General features: G+C 42.1%; 1 protein-coding gene across 1 annotated transcript in view; it reads left to right on the top strand.

Moving 5' to 3' along the window:
* MYO5A (myosin VA) overlaps positions 1-12775 on the top strand; it is a 183129-nt gene that overhangs the window by 20649 nt on the left and 149705 nt on the right. The gene's annotated exons all lie outside the window — the stretch shown is intronic.

The raw sequence follows: 12775 nt of genomic DNA, 5'->3' as shown, positions 1-12775 counted from the left end.
GAATATAGGTAAGAAAATACAAAGACCTCTTATGAAAAAAATAGTTAGAAAATTAAGAAAACTTTACCTTATGAGATGAATATGATAGTAACAGTTTCCATTGAGGAATTGCTCTTAAATTTTATCATTTGCTGAGACTCCCAAGGTAAAGTTTATTTTGCATCTTTTTAAGGTTAATCATAAAGGAAAATGCTAATCTTTGTGTAACTGAAGATAAACCAAAATATTTTTTACCAATGAATGTCACAATGAGAGAATTATACTTTATTTTTTTTTTATTTATTTATTTTTTTTATTTTATTTTGGTTTTTCAATTACAGTTGTCCCCTTTTCCCCCAATTTCTCTCCCCCACCCAGCCCACCCCCTCTCCCGCAATCATATCCCTCCCTGTTGTCTATGTCCATGAGTCTTTTATACAGGCTCTTTAATTAAACCCTTCCCTTACTTATCCCCCTTCTCTCCCTCTCCCCTCCCCCCTATTGACTGCTATTCTGCTCTTTGTTCTATTTAGTTCCTTTGTTTGTGTTGTTCTTTAGTTTCCTGTATTAGGTGATATCATAGAGAATTATACTTTAAATGAAAGCTTATATGTGCAAACTCCCATATATGTTCATCTGTCTTTTACATTGATCAATAAGCTTGATAGCCTCCCCGTTTTGAAATGACTGGCCTAGTGATCGCACATTTCAGCGTGGGCAGAGGAGGTATTATTTCTGGTACAGAGTGAGAAAAGCACTATAGGCAGATATGAGAGGGCTGCAGCTGTAGCACTGTTAGGTTTAGATCTCATTTACAGTGCTACGGAGTAATCGCAGGCTCCACTTTCCAGTTCCTCCTTACCCTGTTGTTCAGCGTTTGACTCGGAGTGCTTTGGGTCATATTAGAATCCATTTTGTCCTGTGTTTTGTGTATTTTTAAAAATTCAATTTTTATATACAAGGTCCGTCCAGAAGGTATCCAGCCATGTAATATGAAAATAGAAACATTTATTGAAAAAGGTACAAGATATAAGAAACACTGTACATAGGACAATGACGCCTCAGTCCCCTTGAAAGTAGGCACCTTGGGACCTCACACAGTTCTCCCAATCACCATCAGCTGCCCTGTCGTATTTTCCTGAATCTCATCGACAATCTGAAATCTCTTCCCTTTCAAAGATGATTTTAGTTTTGGGAAAAGCCAGAGGTAGCAGGGCACCAAATCTGGACTATAGGGAGGTTGAGCCACCTGAGTGATTTGACATCTCACCAATAAACTCTGCATGAGACATGATACATGAGCAGGCACATTGTTGTGAGGAAGTTGCCCACAGCTCTGGCCTTCTGAATCACCTGAATCAGTTCTGTGGAGGAATGTTCAAGCTTAATGCAAAATCTGTTGCAGATTCATTGGTCTACTCACTCAGTCACGTGCTCACTCAATGGCGTCTGTTGCCTCCACTGACTAGTACAGTGAAGTCATCATTGTTCATGCATGCTCATTCCAGTCCACTCTCCTTGGCTGCCAGGTTACATTCATGTCACAAAAACCATTCTCATTATATTAACAATGGCTGGACTTTTTCCAGACATATCTTGTATATGCTTTATTGATGCTATTAAAAAAGAGAATTAACAGCATTTCTTTTTTTTTTTTTTTAATTTATGGTGTTTCACTTAAAGTGTTTTTGTTTTGTTTTTATTTTATTTTATTTATCTGTTTTTAGAGAGAGGGGAAAGGAGAAAGAGGGGGAGAGAAACATCAATGTGCAGTTGCCTCTCACACGCCCCCAGCTGGGGACCTGGCATGCAACCTAGTCATGTGCCCTGACTGGGAATCGAACCAGCGACACTTGGTTCACAGGCCGACGCTCAATCCACTGAGCCACAGCAGCCGGGGCCTAACGGCATTTCTTATTATATGGATAGATGTTCAGGATATAGTGTTAAGTTAAAAAAAAAGCACACGTTAACTTTGGATCACCTAAGACAATTTTAGCTATATCACAATTTTGCCCTAACCTGGCTCAACCCCACCAAGCATAGAATCCAATAGTATCTCCAGGGTTTTTAAGAGTCTTATATGATATTTTACCTTTGATATGCCTTATAGAGTTTCAGACCACATTCCTAGGCCATCGAGTTATTTATTTGTAGAGATTCATTAAATTTTTACTCTTGCTTTTCCATTAGAGGTTAATACAGGCAATTATTTACATAACAATCTTGGTATAGGTATGGTATTTGTAAGCATCAAATGAAAGATAAACCATAAAAGAAAAAAAATTGACAAGAATTTAAACAACTTAAAATTCTCTATAACAACAACAAAACAAAATGCTCTAAATGACATTAATGGGCAAATTGATAGAATAGGAAAATATTTTGAATTCTTTGATTAAGGGCTCAATATCCTTAATATATAAAAAAGTAATAACAATCTATAAAAAGACTAACATCCTCATAAGAAAGTCAATAATGCTAGTAGTTCACAAAAGGTAACCCCAAAACATTGAGAAGGTATTAAACTTCATTTAGTAATCTAAGAAATGTAAATTAAGATGATACTATTTTTACTAATCAAATAGATGATTTTAAAAAATTATACTTGTTATTTAGGGACATGAACACTATCATAAACTAGTGGGGATAAAATTGGTTCAGTCTTTCTCTAGGGCAGTTTAGCAGTATATGCATCAAAAGCTTAGAATTTTTCCCACCCTTTGAGCCAAAAAGTTAATATAGTTATAAAAATTTGTTTTAAGGAAATAAGTATGAATGAAAACTACAGGGATGGTAATTTCAGTGCTATGGAATAGTGTACCCGATTGGAGACAATTTAGATGTCCAACAATATATTTCTAAATACCCATGGGTCAAAGAGGAATTCTCATGGCAAATAAAAACACATTTTGAACTGAATGATAATAAAAATTCAACATGAAAACCATGGGAATGTAAAGTACAGCATAGGGAACATAGTCAATAATATTGTAATAACTACATATGGTATCAGATGGGTACTAGATTTATCAGGGTGATCACTTAGTAAGTTATATAATGTCTGACCATTGGGTTGTATAATTGAACCTAATGTAAAAGAAAAAAAAACAGAGAATGTAGTCTAAGTTCTGCTTGAGGGAAGTTTATGTCCTTAAATCATACATTGCAATTTATATCCTTAAATCACACATTCCACCTGCCACCAGCTACTTTTAAGGTTTTCTCTTTGTTTATGGTTTTCTGCAGTTTCACTGTGATGTATCTGCATATGGTTTTCTTTTCATTTATTATTTTATGGGCCCTTACAGTTTCTTGTTATGGCTTAATGTTTGACCGTGTGCGCATGCCACCTCCGCAGACCCCAGCAGCCCGGCCTCGCCCACCCTCTCACACGTCCCCAGTTGGGGCTCTGACCTGCAACCCAGGCATGTGGCCTGACCTGGAATCAATCAGTGACCTTTGCCGGACAACACCCAACCAGCTGAGCTACGCTGGTCATGACAGAATTTATTTAATTCAGCATTTTCCAACCTTTTGGCACCAGGGATTGGTTTCATGGAAGACAGTTTTTCCACGGACTGGGGGTGGGGCTTTATAGCCTGCCACCAGATGCAGCTATGCAATTGAAGTACATCAACTCACTTGCCACTATAAAACTTGCCACCAGATGCAGCTTAATTGTCACTTGCCACTCACTGATAGGGTTTTGATATGAGTCTGCAAGCAGTTGATTTATTATGGTCTCTGTGCAGTCGAACCCCTCTGCTAATGATAATCTGTATTTGCAGCCGCTCCCCAGCGCTAGCATCACTGCCTAAGCTCCGCGTCAGATCATCAGGCATTAGATTCTCACAAGGAGTGAGCAACCTAGATCCCTCACAAGCAGAGTTCACAGTAGGGGTTGCGCTCCCATGAGACTCTAAGGCTGCTGCTGATCTGACAGGAGGTGGAGCTCAGTGGGAAATGTGAGCGATGGGGAGCAGCTGGAAATACAGATGAAGCTTCCCTCGGGGCCACTCACCTCCTGCCATGCGTGCGGTTCCTAACAGGCCAAGGTCCAATAGCCTGGGGGTTGTGGACCCCTGATTTAATTTTCTCCTGGCAGTCAGACTGATAACTATCCAATTAAGGATTGAGATGTGTCTCTTTACAGACTTTATAGGGACAGTCAGTTTCCTGTTTGGCCTTAATTTTAGCATATGTTTTAAGAGTCTCAACTGAAAGCTGGGATATATTCATTATACCTTCCTTTCTTCCTGGCCCTGAACTCTGATTTTTGTTTTCTCATCACCTGAGTTGCCAAAATTTCTACTTCACGGTTTAGCTTTTTAATGATCACTTTCTGCTTGGTTTCTCAGCCACTTTGCTACACATTTACATTTTAGAAATGGACAAAGTGTTCCACGGGAAAATTGTGAACAACTGGGACCACCTCTTTTTCTCCAAGATTCTGGCCCCCTCCAATCGTGGAGTTTAAGGCAAGTGGTATAGCTAGTTATCTTCTTAGACCAGTGAGACTGTCACAACTTTTGGGTCAACACTCTTTGCTCAGCCTCCATACCCCATAAGGTGAATTGGAAAATGATCTGAGGAAAAATAGCGGTAGCAAGTGTAGGGGTCACCTAAGTGCATGCATCTCCCTTCTCTCTGGAATCTTGGTCTCTCAGGTCATGATTCTTTGGTTGCTATCCAACACCTCAATTTACTGGGACTTTCTGCACTTTATCCAGCTTTCTTAGATGTTCTCAGTAAGAATGTTAGTCTGATACAAGTTCTTCCATTGTATCTAGAACCAGAAGTCCTTTGCTAAGCTATATTTAAGTGTGTATTAATATGCATTTTCTTACGCAGAGGAAGGAATTATTTAAATGGTTTAATATAAACTTTTTCTGATAGATAAAGTAACAATTTATGAATATTCTATCAATATCTTATCAGTCACACCGAAGATGTATAACCCAGCATTGCATGTGTGTGGTTGTGAATTAAATCCTACAATAGCTTTTCATTTTTAACACAGACTATCCTAAAATAGCTTTTCATTTTTCCTAATATTTTTGGAATTTCTACATTTTTGTTGGTTGTGTGTTCGTCGTCGGCGTCGTCGGCGTCGGCAGCCGTCCGTCTCGAGAGACGATGGCGTAGCTTCTTGAGAGTCTATCTGCACCGCCGAGAATGGCTGTGCAGTCCGACTCGGGAGAGACAATCCCTGCCACACTTGTTACAGGTGAAGGCAGATGGCTGTTGTTGCTGCTGCTGACGCTGCTTCCTCCTCGATCTTTTCTGGACCGCCTCCTCGTTGCGCACAGCCTCTGCACGTGACGTACCTTGCCTGACCGCGAGCCTCCAGGCTAGGCGGTCGTCTGCTTGAACTTCCCATGTGTTGAGATTGATGGAGCATTGTGTCATGTCCTTTTTGCAGATGTTTTTGAACCGCAGTTTTGGGCGCCCTGTCATCCTCTTGCCTTCTGCGAGCTCGCCGTAGAGGAGGTCTTTGGGGATACGGCCTGCATCCATTCTTTTGACATGGCCGAGCCACCTGAGGCGTCTCTCGCTAAGAACTGCATGCAAACTGCTCATATTGGCTCGCTTCAGCACCTCGGTGTTGGGGACCTTATCCTGCCAGGCGACATGCAGGACACGTCGCAGGCACCTCATGTGGAAGCTGTTGAGTTTCCTTTCGTGCCTTGCGTAGGTGGTCCACGTCTCGCTGCCATAGAGGAGAGTGCTGAGTACGCAGGCTTGGTAGATGCGCAGTCTGGTTTTCTCAGTGAGGCTGGAATTGTTCCACGCTCGCCGGTTCAGTCTGGCCATAACTGTGGCTGCCCTGGCGATTCTCCGGTTGACCTCCAAGTCGACTGACAGAGAGCTCGAGATGGTGGACCCGAGGTAAGTGAAGTCGTTGACAACCTCCAGGGTGTATCCGTCGATGGTGATGCATGGGGGAGTCCCCGTGCCTTGAGCCATAACATTCGTCTTCGTCAGGCTGATGGCTAGTCCGAACTCCTTGCATGCGTGGGAAAGGCAAGTGACTAGCTGCTGGAGTCCCTCTTCAGAGTGTGATGTCAAAGCTGCGTCGTCGGCGAAGAGCATCTCACGGATGAGCACCTCTTTGACTTTGTTCTTGGCTCGTAGACGGGCCAGGTTGTAGAGCTTGCCATCAGATCTGGTGTGAATGAAGACACCCTCGCTGCAGTCCTTAAAGGCGTATTGGAGGAGCATGGAGAAGAAGATTCCGAACAGCGTAGGCGCGAGGACGCAGCCCTGCTTTACTCCGCTGCTGACTGGGAAGGCCTCAGAGGTTGCGCCTTGTAGGACACCGTGCTGTGCATGTTGTCGTGAAAGGACATGACCATAGCAAGCAGATGTGGTGGACAGCCAATCTTCCGTAGCAAGCTGAAGAGACCGCTTCGACTGACCAGATCAAACGCCTTCGTAAGGTCGATAAAGGCGAGGTAGAGTGGTTTATGCTGCTCGTGACACTTCTCCTACAGCTGGCGTAGGGAGAAGATCATGTCCACTGTTGAACGGCCAGCTCTGAAGCCACACTGGGACTCTGGGTAGACGCGGGAAGCAAGGGTCTGCAGGCGGGCAAGGGCGACCCGGGCGAATACTTTGCCGATGACACTGAGGAGAGAGATGCCCCGGTAGTTGTTGCAGTCGCTGCGGTCTCCTTTGTTCTTGTACATGGTGATAATGTTGGCATCTCTCATATCCTGGGGGATGTAACCCTCCTTCCAGCAGCGACAGAGTAGATGGTGGAGCGGCTGTAACAGGACTGGTTTCCCGCTCTTTAGGATTTCTGGAGGGATTCCGTCGCTTCCTGGTGCTTTCCCGCAAGCGAGGCGGTCGATGGCTTTGCTGAGCTCTGCCGCAGTAGGTGGGGTGTCTAGCTCCTCCATGACTGGTAGGTCTGGGATGGCATTAAGAGCAGTGTCTGTTACGGTGTTCTTCGTTGCGTACAGCTCGAGGTAGTGCTCAGTCCACCGCCGCATTTGCTGTTCCTGGTCAGTGATGACCTCACCTGTCTTGGACTTAAGGGGAGCGATCTTGAAGGGGATTGGGCCTGTTGCCTTCTTGATACCCTCATACATTCCTCGTGCGTTGCCTATATCGGCGGCTTCCTGAATGCTTCTGCACAGGTTTAGCCAATAGGTGTTGGCACAGTGGCGGGCGGTCTTCTGGACTTTGTTCCTGGCAGCCCGTAGAGCTTGAAGTGTACTGGGAGTGGGCGTGGCCTTGTAAGCCAGTAGGGCCTTCCTCTTAGCCTCGATCACGGGTTCCATTTCTTCCCAGTGAGCCTCGTACCAGTCAGCGTTCTTCCGCTCTTTCTTCCCGTAAGCAATAATGGCGGAGTTGTATATGGCGTCGCGGAGACGTGGCCAATTGGATTCGATAATGTCATCTGCCGCCACTCCCTCGCCGAGTGCATCTTCCATCTTGTTGATGAATTGCTGGGTCTTAACTGGGTTGCTGGCACAACTGGTGTTGATGCGTGGGCGACCCTTCATCTTGGAGTGGTGCAACCTCTTCGGCATTATGCGCACCTTGCTTACCACGAGGGCATGGTCCGTGTCGCAGTCTGCACTGTGGTAGCTGCGGGTGAGGAGGGTGCTGCCAATATCCGTTCTTCTGGTGATGACAAGGTCAAGCTGGTGCCAATGGCGGGAGCGGGGGTGCCTCCATGACACCTGGTGGATCTCTTTGCACTTGAAGAATGTGTTTGTCACGCACAGGCCGTGGTGACACGAAAGCTCAAGCAGTCGCTGACCATTCTCATTGACCTTTCCTCTCCCAAAGTTTCCAAGGCAGGTGGGCCAGGCCATGTGGTCGGCTCCTACTCTTGCGTTGAAGTCTCCAAGGAGATAGAGAGCGTTACTTCTGGGGATCTTGGATAACGCTTCGTCCAGTGCATGGTAGAACTGTTCTTTCTCTTCGGTAGTGGCGCAGAGGGTTGGGGCGTACGCGCTAAGAATGCTGACTGGGCCGAAAGTTGTTGACAATCGGAGGGTAAGTAATCTCTCTGTGCCTCCTGTGGGTGGCTCTATGGAGTTAACAAGCGTGTTCTTCACAGCGAACCCAACACCATGCTGTCTTGGTTGGTCCGGAGACTTCCCTTGCCAGTAGAAGGTGTAGTTGGTTTCTCTGATAGTTCCGTTGTCGGCCAACCGGCTCTCCTGTAGAGCTGCAATGTCGATGTTTAGTCGTGCCAGTTCCCTATCGATGACAGCGGTTTTCCTGGCACCATTGATCCACGGAAGGTCTGCAGTAAGTCCGGGGCACATGGTCCTGATGTTCCAGCTAGCGAGGCGAAGAGCTGGAGGCTTCTTTCTTGTTGTTTGCTTGGAATTAACTGGTGCGGGTGTTTTGTGGCCCACTTTTCGAGAGGCGCCTCTCTGATCCCCACGCACCCAGTGGGGCAGGCGAGCCATGGCGAGACGGCACCTAATTGGCTGGGCCTGCCCAGCTTGAGGCGGGCGGTAGCTGTCCAGTGAGGTGCGATGACCTCTCCCACCGTCAGAGGAGACCCCTGGTGCTCGTTTCCTTCGCCAATCGGATGAGCTTATAACCGGTATCTGTCTCCTCCCGTGTTGAGTCGACATCTTGCGATGACGCTGGAGTGTCCTCTCCAGTGAAACTGAAGCTACAGAGCCTGGGCAGGGTGATATGGAGGGTCTGCTGTTGCCCATGCAGCAGACCCCCCCTCTCTTCGCAGCTGAAGGGTCCAAGGGAAAGACGAAATCAATACAGCTTGGCTTCAGGTGCGCCGCAGGAGTTGCCGGTGTTGACTACAATGTCAAACCGCCTTAGGGACTCCGGCTCCGGATTTTCTGTCGGGGTTTACTCCCTTAGCCTTTCCCTGAAGAGGTATGCCGCAAGGCAGCGGAGGTTTTTTGGAGTCAGAGTTTTCCTTCTCTGATTTTAGAGATGTCCTTCCTCTTTCCTCCTTTACAGGAGTAGAGATGGCCCACTTGGTTGTGTGTTATACAATATGAAACTTAATTGTGACTGGTATTCAATTTATGACCTATTTATGAAAACATTGTTTTTGCATTTTTTATAATAATGTTTCTTAGAGACAAATTTGAATTTGTTTAAATTTTTAAAATAACTAAAGCTTAGCTGTACATGTAATATTTTTTTCTATACATAAATTTTCTACATACTAATAGTTACTCCTGTTAAGCAAATTTATATCTCTAAGTGTATCAGGTATAAATATTTCTAAAATCTATTATTAAAAATAAGATATAATTTTTTTAACTTGGAAAATACAGAAGGTCCTGGTGAAAAATTAAAGAACCAAACTAAAAACTACTCCCCATATTAACTAATGCTAACTTTTAGCTATAGTCTCTGTTGTAAATACTGTACTATACACTGTCCAGACCTATCTTTTTGGACTTCCCAGCTCCCTTTTCTCAGATGCTGCAAGATTGTTGAGAATGTTCTCAGCTTAAAAGAAACATTTAGTCCAAGGTCACACTATTTTCTAGGGCAGCCTACATCCGGTGACTTGTTGATATAGGGATATGAAAGTCCAGCCTCTTTGTGGCAACTCAGGACAACTTGAAAGGGCCATTTAAATTTCACAGCTCCATGTGGGGTTGACTGAGATCTTTTTTAGGCCTATGTTGCCGTTCATCATCCCTCTCTGCCCAGGCATGCTTCTCTCCCTTCCTCTTACAGCTGTATGTTGATCCCTATAGCACTCCCTATAATTGCCTATACATTTACTAATCCACCTCAGAATGTGCTCTCTGGAGAACTCAAACTGCAACAGTCCTTTTCTAGGATTTTCCATTTTTGTTTTTTTATGTAGTCAAGATTATTTTATGTATACATTTCTGTGCAGTGCTTTTCCCTATTTATGACATGAACATTTCCCCTTGTTATTTATAATTATTTATTTTTCAGATTATCCTCTGGTTTGGACATAGTTTAACCTTTGCTCTATTGTTGGACATTCAGGTTATTTCCACAGTTTGGGTATTATAAATAATGCTGTTATAAATATTTATAAAATACATTTTTACATGTCTTGGACTATTTTCATAGAATTAATTCCTTCATATGCCCTGAGGCATTCATATGTCCTGAAGCTATGCCTTAATTTTTGTTAAATGGTTGCTAATCACTTTGTGATACTTGGATAAAAGGGGCTCTAACAGTATTTTTATTTTCATTAGCATCTTCTGACACTTGTAGTCTGACTCATTATACTTCAGAGAATCCAATCAGAAGTACATGACTTATTTCTTATCACCTACCTTTTGGGTACTAACCCTGGTAAAGTTCCCTGAGGTAAAGCTGGCTTTAATTATCTAGGATTGGTACACTGCCATGGTGACCAGTTACTACGATGTAGGTGAAAATGTAGATCTTTTTTAAAAGTCTACCTTACTGTTTTTAAAGCCCTAAAACTTAAGACAGATAAGATCAGATTCCTACTAAAATCTGTAAACCCCAATATGCATTAATTTGCTGTGTAACAGAATCCTTTGGTCTCTCAGTAACTAAGTTCTTCCTAATTAATGATTTACTAAGTTCCTCTTCAATTCTATAGGAATAATCTGACAGCAAGGGTCCAATGTGGTTAGGTCATCTTTGGAGATGTGCCTTTTTGACATGACTATGTGTTTGGGCTTTTAATAAACATTTAGAATACAGATGTATGCTTTTAAAAACTTCTTAATAAAACTTTTAAATAAAATTTGCCTACTTAACCATTTTTAAATTTACAGTCAGTAGTGTTAAATATGTTCATATTGTACAACCAATTTCTGGAACTGTTTTTATCTTGCAAACTAAAACTCCATACCCATTAAACCACAACTCCTCATTTCCTCCTCCCTCAGTCCCTGGCACTCACTTTTCTATGTTCTATTAATTTGGCTACTCTAGGTTCCTCATATAAGTGGAATCACAGAGTAGTTGTGTCTTTTGTGACTGACTTATTTCACTGCATATGTTAGAATTTCCTTTTTTTTAAAAGGCTGAATGATATTACACTGTATATACTGCATTTTGTTTATCCATTCATTTGTTGATGGATACCTTGGATTGCTTTCATCTTTTGGATGTTATTAATAATATTACTGTGAACATGGATGTACAAATATCTCTTATAGAGACCCTGCTTTCAATTATTTTGGATATATGACAAAAAGTAGAATTGCTGGAGTAGATGATAATTCAATGTTTAAGTTTTTACACTTGATCTTCACCATAAGTCTAAGAAGCAATATGTTTAATTTTTTTAAAGAATTACCATATTGTTTTTCATAGCAGCTGCATCATTTTACATTATGACCAACAGTGCACAACGGTTTCAATTTCTCCAAATCATTTCCAACACTTGTTATTTTTTGTTTTTCTTTTTGTTTTTGATAGTAGGCATCCTAATGGGTGTGAGGTAGTATTTCATTGGGGTTTTGATTTGCATTTCCCTAATAATGATATTGAGATTTTTTCATCTGTTTGGTGGGCATTTGTATCTCTTCTTTGGAGAAATGTCTATTCAAGTCCTTTTTTCATTTTTATTTATTTTTTAACTTTATTTACTTTTAGAGAGGGAGAAAGAGAGAGAAATATCGATGTGAGAGAGAAACATTGACTGGTTGTCTCTCATATGCACCCTGAACAGACCAAACCTGCAACCCAGGCGTGTGTCCTGACTAGGAATCCAACCCATCGGTGTGCGAGATGTACATCCATTGGTTGCCTCTCACATGCCCTCAACTTGGGACCTGGCCTGCAGCCCAGGCATGTGCCCTGACTGAGAATCAAACCAGCGACCTTTTGGTTCACAGGCCGGCACTCAGTCCACTGAGACACACCAGCCAGGGTGGGCCTTCATTCATTTTTAATCAGATTATTCATTTTTCTTGTTGTTAAGTGATAGGAATTCTTTATATATTCTGTATATCAACCCCTTTTCAAATACATGATTTGCAAATATTTTCTCCCATTCTTTCAGTTGCATTTGTACTCTGTTGATTGTGTACTTTGATGCAGAGAAATTTTAAATTTTGACTTAGTCCAGCTTATCTATTTTTTTCTTTTGTTGCCTGTGCTTCTGGTGTCATAGTCAAAAAACCATTGCCAAATCCAACGTCAGGAAGATTTTTCCCTGTGTATTCTCCTAAGAGTTTTACAGGTTTAGATCTTAAATTTAGATCTCTGATCCATTTTGAAATTTTTGTACATGGTACAAGGTTAGACTCTAGCCTCATTCTCTAGTTATACTTTGGCACTTTGGTTTAATGATGTATGAACACACCATCTTGAAGGTAAGGGGGAGGGCTGTCAGGTCAGATATATTATTGACAACTGTTTGCTGTGGGAAAATTGCCTTAACTCCTCCTCCCTTGTGCTATGATCTAGTTTATTTTACTTCAAAGAGCCTTTCTAAGTTTTAAGAAGGTAATGGAACTTACTAAATAGTGCTTATTAATTATTAAATAGTCACTTTTTATAATGATTAGTTTAGATTCGTAAACATTTTTTATGAGTTTTCAAACATACACAAAGAGAATAGTACACAAGCTTCAGCATGCACACAGCTTCAACAAATATCAGCATTTTGTACATCTTGCTTCATCTAGTCCCCTTTTCCAACTTTTTCTCTTTCTGAAGTATTTTAAGGCAAATCCCAATTAGTATCCAACCATTATATCATTTCACTTATATTTATATGTTTAATGTAAATATAGAGATTTCTGACCAAGTGTGTTAACATCAGAGTGTGTTTTCCATGTTTTTTTTTTTTTTTTTTTTAAGATTTTATTTA

This window comes from Furipterus horrens, unplaced genomic scaffold (assembly GCF_987537825.1).
Source record: "Furipterus horrens unplaced genomic scaffold, mFurHor1.1.pri manual_scaffold_3, whole genome shotgun sequence".
NCBI lineage: Eukaryota > Metazoa > Chordata > Mammalia > Chiroptera > Furipteridae > Furipterus > Furipterus horrens.
This window is presented reverse-complemented; position numbering and strand designations above follow the sequence as displayed.